The following is a 17,274-nucleotide window of genomic DNA, read 5'->3' as shown; positions in this document are numbered from 1 at the left end:
AACACTCTGACTAGTTTGTCTGGGAGGAAATATGGAAGAAATTCAACAATGTTGATAAAAAGGGTATGTCTTGGTGGAAAAAAAGGTGCAAAGAGGGCGTAACCACTCTCTAGGGCCTCAAAAGGTGGACTAGGAGGACAGGGTTACTTTAATGGTTCAATGGTGTCGAACCCGGTTTCAAACATTTATGCTTGTGGGTCATACCGGGTTTGATGGCATCGAGTCATATTGATCTAAGGTTGCTAGATGGCATCCAGTCGCATTTGAGCGGGTGCTCCATGCTTTTCAAAGATGCCATTGAGCGACATAGGCTGATGGATCACCAGGAGCATTTCAACAATCGAGTCTGGTCTGAAACAATTAATAGCCCTGGTGCAGGTCGACAATTGATGCAGATGCAATATTCCATTGGTTCGAGTCAAGCTGAGATTCAAATTCCTGGCGGTTCAATGCAGCAGTTTGATGTTATCTGCACAGTGAACTGGTACTCAAGCTGGACGAGTGACCAGGCCCTGCTGGGGTGATGTGGCATTGAGCAGGTTTGATGATGCAAACAGCAGTGGATCTGCGCTAGGCCCCTTTGCAATCACCACCGCCCATTGTTCTATTTTTTTATTTTTTTACTTTTTTTTGGGCAGAACTTGCAGAGTACAGGGTCAAGATGTGGAATCTTAGTATTTATACAGACACATTAGGCATGTTGTTAGAGCAATGATTACAGTACGTTGATAAGTTATGATACATTCACAATTACGGTGTACAGGTGTCAGTAACATAGCATTGCGATATGTACAGATCAATCACCAGAGTGGTTGGATAGGTAGGTATGAAACTCGGCCTATGCATTCTTGGGGTGGGAGTGCTTAGCGAGTGAGTTCAGGTATTCCTCTTCGCAGGTTTGAGTCCAGGTAAGTGCAGCCAGCCACATTTTAAAGGTAGGAGGGGAAGAATGTTTCCAGTGCTGAAGTATACATCTTTTGGCTACAATACAGCTAATATTTAGGAAGGATGAGATTGTTTTGCTCCAAGTGACTTCCCATGCACCAAACAGGACCCCCAATGGAACAGGATCAATGGTAGATCCCACGATTTCTGTCAGTGCATGTAAGACCTCATTCCAGAAGTTATGGAGCCTGATAAATGTCCAAAACAAGTGCATATGATCGGCCTCCTCAGCGTGGCACCCAGGGCAAATGTGAAGAGATTGTTGGGCAAATCGATTAAGCCGATAGGGGGTATGATACAACCTGTTCAGAAGTTTGTACTGTGTGCAGCGAAATCTAAAATTGAGAGAGACTTTACGTGTATGGGAGCACATAGCTTTCCATTGGGCGTCTGAGAGGTCTAGGTCTAACTCACTCGCCCAAGCAGCACGCACCTTGGATGCAGTGTCCGAGATTTTCCCCAGCAACATCTTATACAGGGAGGAGACTATCCCATGAGGTCTGCATGAATTGGCAATGTATTGTAGTTCCTGGTTATCGGGGGGTTCCTCTGGGAAACATGGCCACATAGATCAGAATGCATAACGAAGCCTATAGTATTGAAGTGTTTCCAATCCTGATCCCAAGTGCCCAACATGCCAAGTGTGGGGTGTGCTGAACTTCCCTTTGGGGAATAAATCAGTCAGTGCCCTGTGCTACAACCCATACCAGTGTTGTAACAGTGCTGTATCGTGTTTAGATTCCTACCCAGGAAATCTCCAGATAGGGAGCCATTTATAATAAGGGCGTGTCTCATTTACTACTGGTAGCAACCAGTGCCAATCAAGTAAAGTGGAAGCTGTGGGGTCTAGCGGGGAGTTGTCTCTATACTTAAGATTCAGAATGAGAGTTGTAAAGTTAGTATTGCCCACTGCCAGCTGTTCTAGTTTAACATGGGTTGGACGAGCACCATCAACGTAACAGTACAAGGCATACTGAGCCTGCGCTGCAATCCAATACTGCTCGAGATTGGGGCTGTGAAGCCACCTCTCTCGTAGGATAGGGTCATATCAGTCAATTTCTTTCTTACAGCTCCAGCATGCCATAGGAATTTGTTCAAAGAGACTGTGAAGCTGAGCGAAGTACTGCTTCCCGGGCCAGACGGGGACATTTGCAAAAATATTTAGCTTAGGAACCAAAACCATCTTTACCAAAGATAGTCTGCCCGCCATGGTGATGGGAAGTGGACGCCATCTTGTTAGTTTCTGTCAGAAGCGTTGGATTGGTCCTGGATATCTGAACCCCCAAATACCTAATTCCCTCAGGTGACCAGGGAAGTGGGAACTCACACGTCGGTTGATTGGTGTTCATGGTGAGTGGGAAAATCTCATATTTACTCTAATTAATTGTAAAGCCAGAGAAGCTTCCTATCCGGATCACATCTCTCAATAGCAGATCAAGGATTCGTACACGGGTCTCTAAGTTACAGCAGCACATCATCTGCGTATAATGATATTATCTTTGGCAGGTCTTTCAGCCAGATTCCCTTCTGAGCGTGTCGAGCTCTGATCATGTCGGCCATCGGTTCAATGACCAGAACAAAGAGGATAGGAGAGAACGGGCAACCTTGGTGGGTGCCCCTGTTTAGTGTAAAAGGGAAAGATCTACACGAATTGACAAGAACACTCACAGTAGGGTGTGTGTATAATAATTTGATGTACCTAATCATTTCCAGACCAATGCCCATCCTTTCTAGGACCTCCCACGTGTATTGCCACAAGACCATGTCAAAAGCCTTCTGGGCATCCAATGTAACTGCCACTGCCTCCGCATATGGGACGATTCTGGACATAACATTGAAGAGACTTCTGATATTCAATGACATTGATCTGCCAGGGACAAAGCCCCCTTGATCTTCATGTATCACGTAGGGCATGAGTGGTAGGAACCTATTCGCCAAGATTTTTGTGAACATTTTAGTATCTATATTTTTAAGAATCACTGTCCTGTGTAATCTGCACTGAGTGCTCGGTTTACCGGGTTTCAGGAGAATAATTATGGTAGCATCCCATAGTGTGGGTGGAAGAATAGACTCACGGAGTGACTCATTCTAAACCTCAAGAAGAGACAGGGCGAGGAGTGCTGTATGCTCCTGATAGAACTCCAGGTTAAGACCATCCGGTCCAGGGGCCTTACCTTTCGGGAGTTCAGTTTTTTGAGCTCTTACCTGGATTGGGGATTAATGGAGGACATGGATAACTCCTCTGAGAAGAAATGTATAGTGTGTACATCGTGTGGTCGACCCACTTCATATAGGGTGCTGAATAAACAAGAGAAAACATTAAGGATTTCATGATCTGTCCACTGCTGGATGTCATGCTCGTTGATAATACACTCCACCTGGGTCTGCCCACCTTCGGCTCTGGTTAGTCCGGCCAGTGCTCTACCCGGTCTCTCGCCCTCTCCATATCACCTTGCAGCCTGTGGACCTGTGAAATAACATATTTCCCTAATGGCGTGCGACTCAAAGATTTCCAGCTCGGCTCATATCTGTGCTAATTTATCAGAGCTTGACATTGTTGTGCACTCTGGCTCTAGACTCCTAAGTTTGGTTTCAGAACATTCAAGATCTCTCCTAATCACTTTCAGAATTCCTGCTTCTCTGGATATAGACATGCCCGGATACATACCTTGAAGGCCTTCCATCTAACTCCTGCAGATGTGTCATGTTGATCGTTGCATATCAAAATAGTTTCGATATCTGATCGGATCTCTGCCTTAAACACAATATCTGATAGAACCTCAGCTTTCAACCACCAGGCGCTGCGAGGTAACAGTGATGACCCCATCTCCAATGACAGTGTTAATGGAGTGTGGTCAGAAAGTGCGTGGGCCTGTATTTCGGTATTCTTGATCCTGCCCAACAGAGAGACAGACACTAGGAACATGTCAATCCGTGACGAGCTATCGTGTACAGAGGAGTAATATGAATATTGCTGCTCTTGTGCATGTAGGGTCCTCCAGACATCCCTCAACCCCAGCAATGTCATGTGAGTTAGCAATCTGCGGGCCGCCCGTGACAAAGATCTGGGGGTCGTCCCTATTCTGACCGGCCCCAAATCCAAAATCATGTTCATATCTCCACCCCATATGATCGGAATTACAATAAATCCCATCAAAATGGATACCACACCATCAAAGAATTCAGGGGTGTCAACATTGAGGAAATATGCATTTACCAACAGATGCTCAGCACCAGTGATTATACAATACAAAATGATGTATCTTCCCTCATGGTCGATATAGCTCTTTTTTAGAGTGAACTTAACCAATTGATGGTCCAGTGTCAAATCCCCCATTGCATGGGATGAATTGGTAGTAAAGAATATAATTGGCACCCAAGTTGGCGCTATACCCATTGACACTCCTCTTGTGGCATAATTGTCTTGTGATATGAGAATCTTTGTTCCATGTCTTTGTGCGTATGCAGTAATTCTGCCTGATTTAGTGAAATTTCCCAACCCTCTGATGTTTCAAGACATCAATTTGATCTCCATCTCACAAGTTAGGGGGTATTCCACAGTTTTCCACCGGTTTGATGGATAATATGTCTGTGTTACTCATGGGTACATCTCTAACCATGCACCCTGCCACCAAACATTTTCAAATTTCTGTTATTCCCCCAACTATGCTTAAGCCTGCCTTTTCGTTCCAACAGCTATTCAGGTTTGTAACAATCAAACTTTCCTCCACTCCCCTGCCCACACACACACACCCCTTCCCAAATCGACAGAGCCCCCCTCCCTCACTGCTACCCCAGTCTGGTCGGCCCACTCCAACTCATCCTCCCTTCTGTCACTGAACCCAACATAACAATAACAACTTCTGATGGGGTATTCTGTTTACGCCCAAGCCCGCTATGTGCATATGACATGATTCCATACTGTTACAAGAATTTTCATGAAGCGGGGCATACTGTGTTTCCTATGTCCTCACAGGTTTAGTAGGATAAAACATGTTATGGATTACAAATATCACACACACTTTGGTGGTGGATTAATTTAATCTTTTTCAGGGCCACCCTGAATCTGAATCTGTGCCTCTATGAAACTTAACTGCTTCATCTGGAATCATGAAGAAATAGAGCTTCCTTTGAAACTGGAATGTAAGTCTGGCCGGGAAAAGCATGGCATATTGGATGTTATGGCTGCACAGCTGTTTTTATCCCCACGGAACTGCTGATTTTCATTCTGCACTGCTATGGAAAAATCTGAAAAGAGTCTAATTACTTGGGATCCCAAGCATAACTCCTTTTTCCCCTAGCGATGCGAAGGAGATGGTCCCGATCTCGATAGCTGAAAATTTTAGCTATAATGGGGCATGGGAAGTCTCCAGGTTTCGGTCGTTGGCACAGCGCTTGATGTGCCTGTTCAACTGCAAAAAAGGGTGACAAGGACGGGGATTCCAGGAGACCCTTAAGCAGTTTTTCAAAAGCCTGCTCTATGCTCCCCGTTAACGCATCCTCCGGCACTACCACTACCACTATCCTAATGTTGTTCCTTCTGGACCGAGATTCTAAATCACCACATTTAGACTTTACCACTTTCATGTACTTAAGCAGGGCTGTGACAGTACCTTGGAGGTTCTGCATACACCTCAGCCTTCAGCAGGCATCACACGCGCCAAGGCCTCAATACACAAGACGCGCGCACCACACCCGAGCCACAGATAAATTGCTGTGACCGACAGACCAGGGTGTCAGTACAACACGCTCCCCACTGGCCTCCGATGATGTGGGGTAACCTTCAGCAGTGAAGATGAGGACCTGTGGGGGGCACCAATGTCTAACAGGCCTCCAGTATAGTGTCCACATAGGGGAGGTCACTGTGCACACACCAGACCAGGCTCCAGCTCCTCAGCATTGGCTGGGGGCACTCTAACGCCCCCCCAACTCCGATGGCACAGACAGCGCAGTATGGCCAGGGCAGTGCTCCTCCAGACTCTTGGGTCTGTCCCACAGTGCAGCCCAACATGGGCCCCATTGCTCCGCAGCCAGCCGCCGCAGCAAGCATGTGCATCAGCGCAATCTAGGGGAAAGTCCCCCTGTCGCGGACCCACCTCGCCGGAATCTCGGATCTCATAAACAGGCACCCTCCAGCCAATGCAGAGGGCTGTCCTCCACAACATACGGCGACCCGATGACTTGTCCTGCGGTGATCACAGCATTCATGTTCTTTAGGTAAGACCCACTCATGGCAAGCTCTGTAAGCACCGCCCGCTCCAGCAACTAGACCCAAGCATTCACAGCCGGGGTGCCTCCAGGGTCACGATGGTAAGTGCGGCTCTGTGCGGGTCTCTCTCACAGCTGCTTTCCCAATTTGCAGCTTGCCTCTGGTGTGGGACAGTTACACTTGGTACACACCATGCCACAAATACAGTGCAGCCAACCCAGGCAATGGCACGCTTACCCTAAATGCTTTGGCGTCGCACCAGAGCTGCTCCTCCGCACCACCACCAAAACAGGGACCCCCGGCTCCGTTTTCAGTCGGGAAACCTGGAGTGGGTAGCTCCAGACATCCGATCGCTGGGTCTGCTGCTGAGTAATCAAGCAGATTCAATCCAATGGTATATATATATGCAAGTTGCTCAGGCCTGAGCAGAGCAATGTAGGTTTAGACCTTCATCCCTTCGCTGCTCAACAGCGACCCCAATTTGCACCCATGTTTGATACGTTATTGCACTTTGGGGGCTACACCACACTTCTTCACCATTTCAACAACACTTCTTACATTCATATCACCATTCTAGAGGGGTGCAGCCAACCCGAGGTTAGTGGTGTGTTCAGCTTGCGGCTCCTCATGACCTCGAAGGGCATAACTACCCATGATCAGGTGAGGTGTCACCCTGTATTGGAAAACCCTCACAAGCAAATGCTGTTGCCAATCCCGTTTGTTCTGTTCAGACAACCGGACCACATCCATGAGGGTGCAGTTAAAGTGTTCCACACACCCATTGCATTGTGGGTGGAATAACGCGGTCCTCTTGTGTTTCACTCCCCTCTCGTAGAGCCACTCTTGGAACTCCCTCAAAATAAACTGTGGTCCATTGTCACTAAGGATTTGTGAGGACAAAACTTCCATCCAAAACAGATATTCTAAAAAAGTATTGACATTCCAAGAAGTGTCATCTCTGATGATCACCAGCTCGGGCCATTTCAAAAGAAGATCCATCACCATCACTACATAGCTGCTCCTGGACCCAGCAACAATCACATGGCCCAACTGATCAACTGCAATGGTGCCCCACAGCAACAATGGCACCTGGGGAACCACAATGTGTGGCACCCATATTTCCAACACCTTGTCACTGCTGCCACACATGTCACAATCCTTGACCCGCATCTCTATGAAATAGTCCATGGTAGGCCACCAGAAATCCACCCTAATGATAGATTGTGTCCTGCAAAGCCACATGTGGCCTCTATAGCCTAAATCAAAATTGATCTCACTCATGACTCAAAGAATCAAACATCTCTGTCCCCTACAAACAAACCCTCCTTCAAGAATCAACTCCTCCTTCAATCTCCTGTAGAAGTCATGATTGGCATCTAATGAGTGATGCCCGCCCCCCACCTGTCTTTGATCAACTTCTTGAGAATTTGGTACTCCTCATCCTCTAGACACACTGATGCCCAATGTCTTTCCTGTAAACTACCATCCACCAAAAAAATGTCTCCAATATCATCCTCCATCATGGTCTCACCCCTACTCTCGTGACTAACCGGGTTCCTAAAGCGAGCATTGGCAACCACTTTTTCACTGCCACAAACATGTCCAGCCATCCAACTAAAACCCTGAAACATTGTGAACCATCTTGAAATTCTCCTTGATACCCCATCCAGAACTTAAGAACATCCCAGCAATCATAGCAAGTGCCTACTGCTCTATAACAGAACAGTGACCCTCAACATTCTTAAGAACGCGACTATACAATACAATTGTGCCCGTCACTTGCTCCACTCTTGCATGAGCACTGCTCCCAAACCAAACTCAGATACATTGTTGTAAACATCTGTCTTCCAACTCTCTCTGAAACCCTGCAACACAGGTTGGGACAAAAGATTCTGCTTGACCACCTCAAACTGTTACTCACAGGCAGCACACCATTCAAATTTGACTCTTCTCCTAGTCTACCAGCTCAAATTTACAGTGTTATCAAACAAACCCCTCACAAACATAGAATACTATTCAATGAGCCATGCAAATGAGGCCACCTCCGACTTAGTATTAGGAGTGATATATTAGCCATTGCCTTGACGATTCTAAGCTTGGGCCTTGTGCCCACAGATGAAATGTTCTACCCTAGGTAATCCACTGAGGAGTTCCCAAACTTGCATTTCTCCAATGTCAAAGTTAAACCAGCATCGTCTCGTCCCTGCAAAACCAATCTTAAGCTCAAATAATGCTCATTCCTATCACAGCCCTACACCAAAATGTCATTCTGGTAAAACATCAACCTTTTGACATCACCCAGGATGGTGTTCACTATTCTCTGAAAGACACTGGCTGCAGACACCAAGCCAAATGGCATTCTTGCAGACTGCAACAACCCAATGTGCATGATAAACATCACATGTGATGCTACGCCAACCTCAGCCTTGAACCAGCTAAGTCTGGGATCATCTCATCAATCTTTGTCAATGGGAATCTTTCTGTCACCACATTCTTGTTGACCTTGCTGAGGTCAATGCACAACCTGATTGTCACATTGCCCTTTCTTATCACTACAATGGGGTTCACTTGAAGCCTCTGCAGGCTCTGTGTCACCACCCTCGAGTAATCTCTTTGATTCCAACTCTACCTCATCTTGACGTGATAGAGGTACGGACCTGAGTTTGGCTGCAAAAGGAATCGCACCTTCGCTCATCCTGATCCTGTGGAAGAACCCTCTGAGACATCCAAGACTCCTTTCAAACACAATGGATGCCCGCTTGACCACTTCATCACCATCCAATGCTCCGACACCAGACACATCAGTGTTTTCCCCAGTATAAACCTGTTCAACTGCATTGGGATCGAGTTTAATCCTGAGTGTTGCTTGGCAGCTCTACAAAATCAGATTCTTGCCAACATTAGTAACCAACACCCTACCAACCGTACTCCTTTTCATAAACATCAGGGTGACCTGCAACTCCCCTATGGACACAATGGCTGTTAGGGAGAATTATCTGTTTAGGCTGAATTTCCTAACCTAGTGAGTCCCCCAGCAGCTTTGCTGGATTTCTGGAGTTTGTTTTTTTCCATCCTGCCAAGAGTGAGACTCTTCTCTCCCACTCTTGGACATGAATGTGGTTAATTCCTATGAATGTCAGTGTGTTCTATGGGCTATGGGGTCTTTTACTCCATAGGGTCTCATATGTTTTGCTATGTGTGTTACAATGCACCCTCTGTGCCGTAACACCGGGGCGTCCTAGAGGACCCCCACCATAGACTCTATACCCTGGGACTGACTACTGTCTCCCAGGGCATGTAAAGTCACCATTGGCTTTACTAGACCTAAATTTACTAACGGAACTAGTACAAACCATCCTATTGTGGACGTACTGGTAGGGGTAATTCGATTACCCCTGGGTCTGTTATTCGAGGGGGCACTGTCCCGTCCCCCCTCGTTGAGTTTTGGCTGGTGGCAGTGGAAACTACTTGTTATATTCGACCCCAAATATAACTCTATGGGATTCTTCCCATTGTTGGAGGTTAATACTTTTTCTCGTTAGTCTCTAACATACCACCGGTTTATTTGTCTTAAATAAATCTATCGGTTGGTATTTTCTGCCAGAACCCGGTTTTTAAAATGGCGTCTGTGTTCGTCTCTGTAACTCCTAAACCAAAGGTTGAGCCCTTTGTTCCACTTTTGGCGGGCTTCTGCACAGAGCCCCTCCAAAGTGGTGCCATTCTGTCTGGGTTCCACAGGGGGCGTGGGAGGGGGTTTTAGGCACGCTGGGCTGAGTTGCCTCGCCAACTCAAGTCGCACTCTGGTGTGATTGGCCCAAGTGGTGAGCCACCCCGCTCAACACTTAGCGTGTTTTGATTGACAGCTAGGCTGAATGAATGGGGGTTTTCTGCATAAAAGCAAGGCTTTTGGGACTGGATCTTCAGAAGTCGCCACAGGACCTAAGAATCCGACGAGGGTAAAGCTGAGCCGACCTGCAACGACGACACCTCCGGTGGAGCCCTGCTGAACCGACTCACCACTTCCCGACGACAGAGGAGATCTCCCCGCCGGAGAGTCTTCTTCCCCTGACTGGTGGGCACAACCAGTCCCCTTTGCTTTTTCTTCGCTTCCAGGGCGTAGTGGTCGAATTGCCCGTGCTGAGCACCCCGGCAACCGGATAGCCACTAACCACTGTACCGCAACCAAACGGTGGTGCCTTGTGACGGAGCACTCCGTGGCTGGTCTCTTCCCTGGTGGTGCAACGATCTTCAGCTTTCCTTTGACGACGAGATCATCTCTTCTCTTGGCAAAGCCCCGACTTGCATCCACCACCAGGAACAACTGCCCCCGCCGGAGCTGTCTCTCCACATACAAGTTACCGTGTCCGCCTGGCTTCCCTTGTGACGGTTAGCGTGAGGTGTCTTAATCCTCACCTTCCCATTGGGTCGCCTCTAAGCTTTCTTAACTTTCTGTTCTGAACTGGTCCAATCTTTCTATAACAATTTGCGACAAAGACTCAAAGTGCATTTCCACTGTGATACTTTTTGGGACATATCGCCTTGCCTCTCTCCGAGTGGGCCTGGCCTCTGAACTTTGCTATCTACAGTAGACCCTGTCTTACTTGCCTTGAATTTGTTCGTAAAAGTGTTGGTACCGAGTTGATTTCATACCCTGCCTTTTCACTCCCATCCTAACGAATATTAGAGTGCCATCTAGGTTAAAGCATTCACCTCTGTCTGCAAATAATGGTGCCGTTGAACCTAGACTTGTCGTACTATTGTTAGGGGGATTGATTTACTTATAGTATTTGTAATTGAAGTTCTTTGCGTATTAGTGCCAGAGTGTTTTCCATAGATGTGTTGTTATAAATAAATACCTATAAATCTTTACACCCAAGCTCTGTTCCGTGTTTGCTTGTTCTACTGTGTAAATTGCCCTATTTTGTATACTCCACATACTGCCTAACTTTTCTTGAGAGAGGTCTGACTGCTCAGCCACAGCTACCAGGTGAATCTGTGTGGTACAGACAGCTACCAAGTGGGTTTACTGCTAGCACCTGTAAGCCTACATCTTTTGCAGTGGTCCCAGAGGGAACTGCACAGGTTTTCCGCTTAACAATGGCGTTATCTCATTAGGTGTTAGATCAGACCCTGGGTTTCTTCCCTGCACAGCATGCCAAATACCTTTCCCAGGATTCCCTGCTTATAAGGGTTTAGTCAGCCCCACTGTCAATAAGAATCTCCACACCCACTCCATTAAATAGAATGATGTACTTTGATTTTTCAATCATATACAGCATTGACCACCTGGATAACCCATCATACACCTCCAAATCGCATCCATCCACAACACTCTCACTTACAGTTTCAGAGCGAGGTCTCCAAAATCTACAACATGTGGCCAGATGTTGCATGCTGTTGCACCAGTAGCAACATCTCAATAGTCAGCTGGAGGGGCCAGATAAGTTTTGTTCACAGTGAGGGTGCTGCACATCTTGCCTGAAAGGGGGTCATGGTTGTTTGTCCCCTATCCTTGTCCCTTGGTCTCAAATCCACATCCCTCTCACCGGAAACATCTTTGGACCATGTTTTCACCAACTTGGCCTTGCCCTTATCGCCAATGACATTCACATCTGATGAATTGTCAGAATCCCTACATAGAATGTATGGGGATGTATGCTGAACATGCTTGGCAATCTCTATCACCCTGTTGAGATTGGGATTTTTCTCCCACCAAAGCTCCTCATGCACCTTGTCATCGGCACACTTTATCATGAGATGGTCCCTCAAGTGTTCCTCTGGGAAGCACAGCGAAACTGACACTTTATGGCCAACCCCCCAAGATCAGTTGGAAACTGCTCTGTGCTCTCCACCTTCTTCTGCTCTCTTGTTGCAAACTGGTACGGGGCTAACATTTTGTTTTTCTTGAGCTCAAAATGCTTGTCCAGTTTGGCTAGGCTTGACTCAAACGTATTAAGGGAAGTACCATCCACCGCTGGAGGATCAGGAAGCCTGTGTAAGATATCTTGTCCACCATGACCAAGACAGTGATACAGCAGGGCATCCTTACTGTCAATGGAATAATTGAGCGCAAACACAGCATGCATGAACTTGAGGAAGTCTTCCTTCCAGTCTTTCCATCTAATGGTAGGCTCATTACTTTGGGGCAGAAAAATAGAGGGGCCTCAGATGTTGGCCATAGCTGCATGTGGGTGTATTTATCTACAAAGTTACTATCCACAAAGTCATATGCCTCTAAGGCCAGGGAAGAGCTGCTTAACCATCCACCCAGTGCCAGACAATACATGATGTTCACAGGGTTCCGAATTCTCACAGTCTCAAAGCCACAGAGCAATATCAACGCCCCACAGCAGGCACAGGCAATCAATAATGCCCACATTGTTCCAAACCCCACAGATTCACAGTACCACAGCAATGTTAGTGCCTCACAGCAGCCACTTACTCAAAATAACCTCCTCACCTCTAGGCAATGGATACCAGGGAGAGCTGGCACGTGGAGCGTCCATTCACCAGGTTCCTTCAAATGCACTCCTCCTTCAGAGCCACACTGCTCTCAGTCTCCACAAACATCCAGAGTATATTACAACTCCTGCTTCAAAGTTCCTGCTCCAAAGGCCAGCACTTCCCACAGCAGCTCATGCTCCAAAGCCTGCCAGCACACTAGGGTTTCTTTCTCTGTCTGGGGACTATGCAACCAGCACACCAGACAGCTCATCACCAGTAAAATGAAGCTGGATACCACTTTACTTAAAGGTAATTGCTGTTAAATGTATTTCACATATATATGGTTAAGTTGCTGTTTCCATAGGAAGAGCACTTTTTGGGCGGCTTATAACTCCGCTCCCCCTGGACGAATCCTCACCAAACTTTGCAAAAAGTTTGGAGATGTTTGGTCCGGGGCGGGGGGGGGGGAGGGGGGAGAGATAAAGGGGGAGTCCCAAAACGTCTTTTTTTCCCATAGACTGAATAGGGGGAAAACTTTGCACACGGCTACAGGTCAAACCGCTGGAAGGATTTTGATGAAATCTGTGGCAGGTACAGGGGCTTGGTCCAGAAAGCGTGGTTTTGTAAATTTGGTCACCATCCAGGCTGTATTTTTCTTTATAATTATCAAAAATTAGGTCTGAAAAAATGAGTGATATCTATGTTCGCTCCGCAGTCACACTTCCTTGTTCGATCGACGAACAAGATACCGATTGGCTAACGGGCTGGCGTCATGACCGCGGACACGCGACGTCTCTGCCCATTGGCTGCTGCGAGACGTGTTCTGCGTCAGATTGTTTGGATGCGCCCGACATCTTGGATCCGCCGAAAGCGGAGCAACAACCAGCGTACACATGCTCTTTTCATGAAACTCTTTTGCTGTGTCACAGAGCATTGGGAAAGGTTCAGACAGTAAGACATGGGTGATCAATGCATTTGTTCTGGGGGTCGGTCTTCATGATGTCATTTCTATGGACACCTTGTACGCACAGTAAATGTGGGGTGTAATAACGATAGCACTTCAGTCCATGCAGTGGACAGGAAATTTGTAACTGTTGAAAGCACACGTGTATTGGTAGATAACATTGAAATAGACAACATGCCGTGTATGCATTATTTTTTCTGATGGCTATTATTATATTCATTAGTATGCCGCCATGGGTGCCAAATGCTACAGTGATTGTGGCCGAAGGCCGAATGCCTTACTTAAAAGACTGTAGGCCCTGGCCACAAACACTGCTGCATGCGCCACCCATGCATACACCCGTAGTGTTGCGTTTTCATTGGCAAGTTGTGGGGAGTGCGTGCAGTCTTGGGTGCATGGCCTAATGCCATGCAACCAAGAACAAAGTGGTAAGTACTAGATGTGGAAGACACTGCAAACCCATCCCATGTAAGATCTACAGACATACAGCTAGGAGTGAAGCCTCTGGCCAGAAGCACTGAATAACCCCCACTACCACACATCACCGAGGTGGTTGTGGGGAGACCCTGCACTCTTGGGTGCATGGCCAAAGGCCATGCACCCTTTAATACACTTATACCTACTTAATGACGTATGTTGTATGGCCTCCTTGTATGCACAGAAAATGAGGGGCCGAAGGCCTTACTTCCAAGACTGTAGGCCCTGGCCACAAACACTGCTGCATGTGCCACCCATGCATACACCCGTAGTGTTGCATTTTCATTGGCAAGTTGTGGGGAGTGCGTGCAGTCTTGGGTGCATGTCCGAAGGCCATGCAACCAAGAACAAAGTGGTAAGTACTAGACGTGGAAGACACTGCACACCCATCCCATGTAAGATCTATGGACATACAGCTAGGAGTGAAGCCTCTGGCCAGAAGCACTGAAGGATATCACACCTATAGAAAAATCACCACTACCACACTTTACTGAGGTGTTTGTGGAGAGACCCTGCACTCTTGGGTGCATGGCCAAAGCCCATGCATGCAAGACTGAAGTCATAAGCAGTGGAGTTACAAGTGAATATGGGTGTGGTGGAATGCGCTAGTTGTGTTGATGCCCTAGTGTCTTAGCTTCATGGCTGCAGACGATGGTTCGAAAAGTAAATTTATAAGTAGCTAATTTACAAGGACCATGGTTTTCATATGCAGCGATGGTTGTGGATAGGAACTATACTCCTTGTACCTTGGTTGTAAGGCGTAGGTGGTAGGTTACTCACCGAAGATGGAAGGGGCAGCCTACAGGCACTGCAGCATATTATTACCATAGATTAGACGTGTAGATTCCCATGTGTAGAAAATGCCTGCCAATATACTTACTCCTTACTTCGTTCAGAATCCACATACATTGTTTTAATTGGCTATCGTACTTGGCGGAAGTATCACTTTTTCCATTTCTGTGATGAAAGAAAAAGGTGTGTTCGTGTTTGCATTTTTTAAAAATTGACTACATTGCATAATAGACAGTTAACCTTTTTTTTACCCTCATATTTAGTTTACAAACCATTGTATAGTGCATTGCGCTCAGTTTCTGTGTTTGCTTTTCTAATCCTTGGGTCTGGGAAAAAAAAATCCTTGTCTGATTAAAAAAAAAACTTAATTTCCTATGGTACTAACTACTTCCTTTTTTCCTTTCAGTGTTTCCTTCATCTTTCTGATCAATGTTATGTTTGTTGCCTTCCTGTCCATTTTTAACAACAGTTAGATACCTGTAGGAGTATTTTAACTGTGCATTTGTTCCTACAGATTTGCGATACTCATTCATTTGTGTCGTTGTTATATCCTGTTTCCTTCATCTTTCCCATTAATGTTTTGTTTGTTGCCTTCCTGCTGATTTTTAACAACAGTTAGATACCTATAGGCGTATTCTACCTGTGCATTTGTTTCCAACGATCTGTGATAATCATTTATTTGTGTCATTCTTCCATCGTGTTAGGTAGTTAGATACCTGTGGGCATATTCTAACTGCTTGTAGTCTTTCACATAATTTGTTGACAATCTTGAAGTACACATTATTTCGTAAATTTTGGCTTCAAGAACATTAAATACGCATTTGTTAGGTTAGCTGGCAACCTCTGCTTTAGAGTAATGGTGCTATCATTACATTCAAACCATCCAGAATTCTTTTTAATGTATGCAGTGAAGTGACCTGCATTGGTTGTAGCTCCTGCATGGTACATTATTCCTACTGTTGTAAAGGTTGTCTTTCCAAGTGACACTTGACCATGTGTGAATCCAGTCAGTTTGCAGTTTTTTTTGGTGCCATCTGCATTATAATGTAGAAGCATGAGTATTATGTAGGCACTATGTGATTGTATCAGTAAGTTGGAGCGATTGTCTGAATTGCAAATAGAACATAATCTGCCAACGTTTGCATTTTGTACAAGTTGCTGAAATGAAATGCTCTCACTATTTGGTATGGAAACATACACAAATCGCTCATTTGGGATTTCTTCCTGTATCACTCTGCTACAGAGAGTGCATGTATGTTTCCACATGTACGAAATTTGGAAGATTTCATTTACAGGTATGCTTTTGGTTTCCAATACTAATAGTATGTACATTAGAAATTCTTGTGGCTCTTCTTGTGAGTTCATAGGGAATCCCACCATTCCAGCACAGTCGTCCAATTATTGCCTTACTCCATGAACACTGACAGGCCGATTCATGGAATTAATGTGCACTGAAAATTGCGCGCAAGCGTGCGAAAGCGTGCGAATCGCAGCGCAAGTGAAAAAATCGCAACCAAACCCACGCACAGCGATTCATGGAAGTCCGTGTGCGTGTAAATCCATGGATGTGCGCTAAAATCCTGCGTGGCGCACGCTGGCGCACACATCTTCAAACAGCGTGCTTTACGCGCACAGTGAAAGCGCACATAGCGCAGCGCTCACAACAAAAGTAGGCGTAACATGGGGCGTAACACGCGGAATGGGGAACAACGCATGAAAATGTGGGCGTCACGGGGGAAGTACAGGAGGCAAATGCGCAGAACGCCCACACGCGCGCCTTTTTTCTTCAGCTGAGCGTGGAGAGCGCCTTTTTTCTTCAGCTGAGCGTGGAGAGCGGTCGCCGGTAGCCCAAGGGGAACAGCAGGCCTGGGAAGCCCTGCCTGGGCCTCCGTGAGTGTTTTGATGTAAAATATTGAATAATTGCTTTTTCGCGCTCTAAGCGCAGTGTTTGGCCTGCTCCTGCTCCCCCCTCCCACTTCCTGGTCCTCCTCTCCCTCCCCGCCTCCCTGCCCGCCCACCCCCCCCTCTGATTGGCTGTGTGCCTGCTTCCCCTCTCGCTTACTCGACGGCCGTTCCCCCCGCTCGCTTCTTTCTTCAGCTGAGCGTGGAGAGCGGTCGCCGGTAGCCCAAGGGGAACAGCAGGCCTGGGAAGCCCTGCCTGGGCCTCCGTGAGTGTTTTGATGTAAAATATTGAATAATTGCTTTTTCGCTCTGAGCGCGGTGTTTGGCCTGCTCCTGCTCCCCCCTCCCACTTCCTGGTCCTCCTCTCCCACCCCGCCTCCCTGCCCGCCCACACCCCCTTCCTCTCCCTCTGCCTATAACCTCCCCCCTCCTGGGCAGCCCTCTGCCCGGCAGCCCCCCGCGGCTAAGGGCCCCAGGCCAAGGGCGACTCCTACAGTGCGGCTCCCTGTGTGTCTGCAGGTGTCCGCAGGGGATGCCAGGC

This window comes from Ambystoma mexicanum, chromosome 11 (assembly GCF_040938575.1).
Source record: "Ambystoma mexicanum isolate Mex_15411 chromosome 11, UKY_AmexF1_1, whole genome shotgun sequence".
In the NCBI taxonomy this organism is placed as follows: domain Eukaryota; kingdom Metazoa; phylum Chordata; class Amphibia; order Caudata; family Ambystomatidae; genus Ambystoma; species Ambystoma mexicanum.
The sequence above is the reverse complement of the archived record's forward strand: the minus strand, read 5'-3'. Positions refer to the sequence as shown.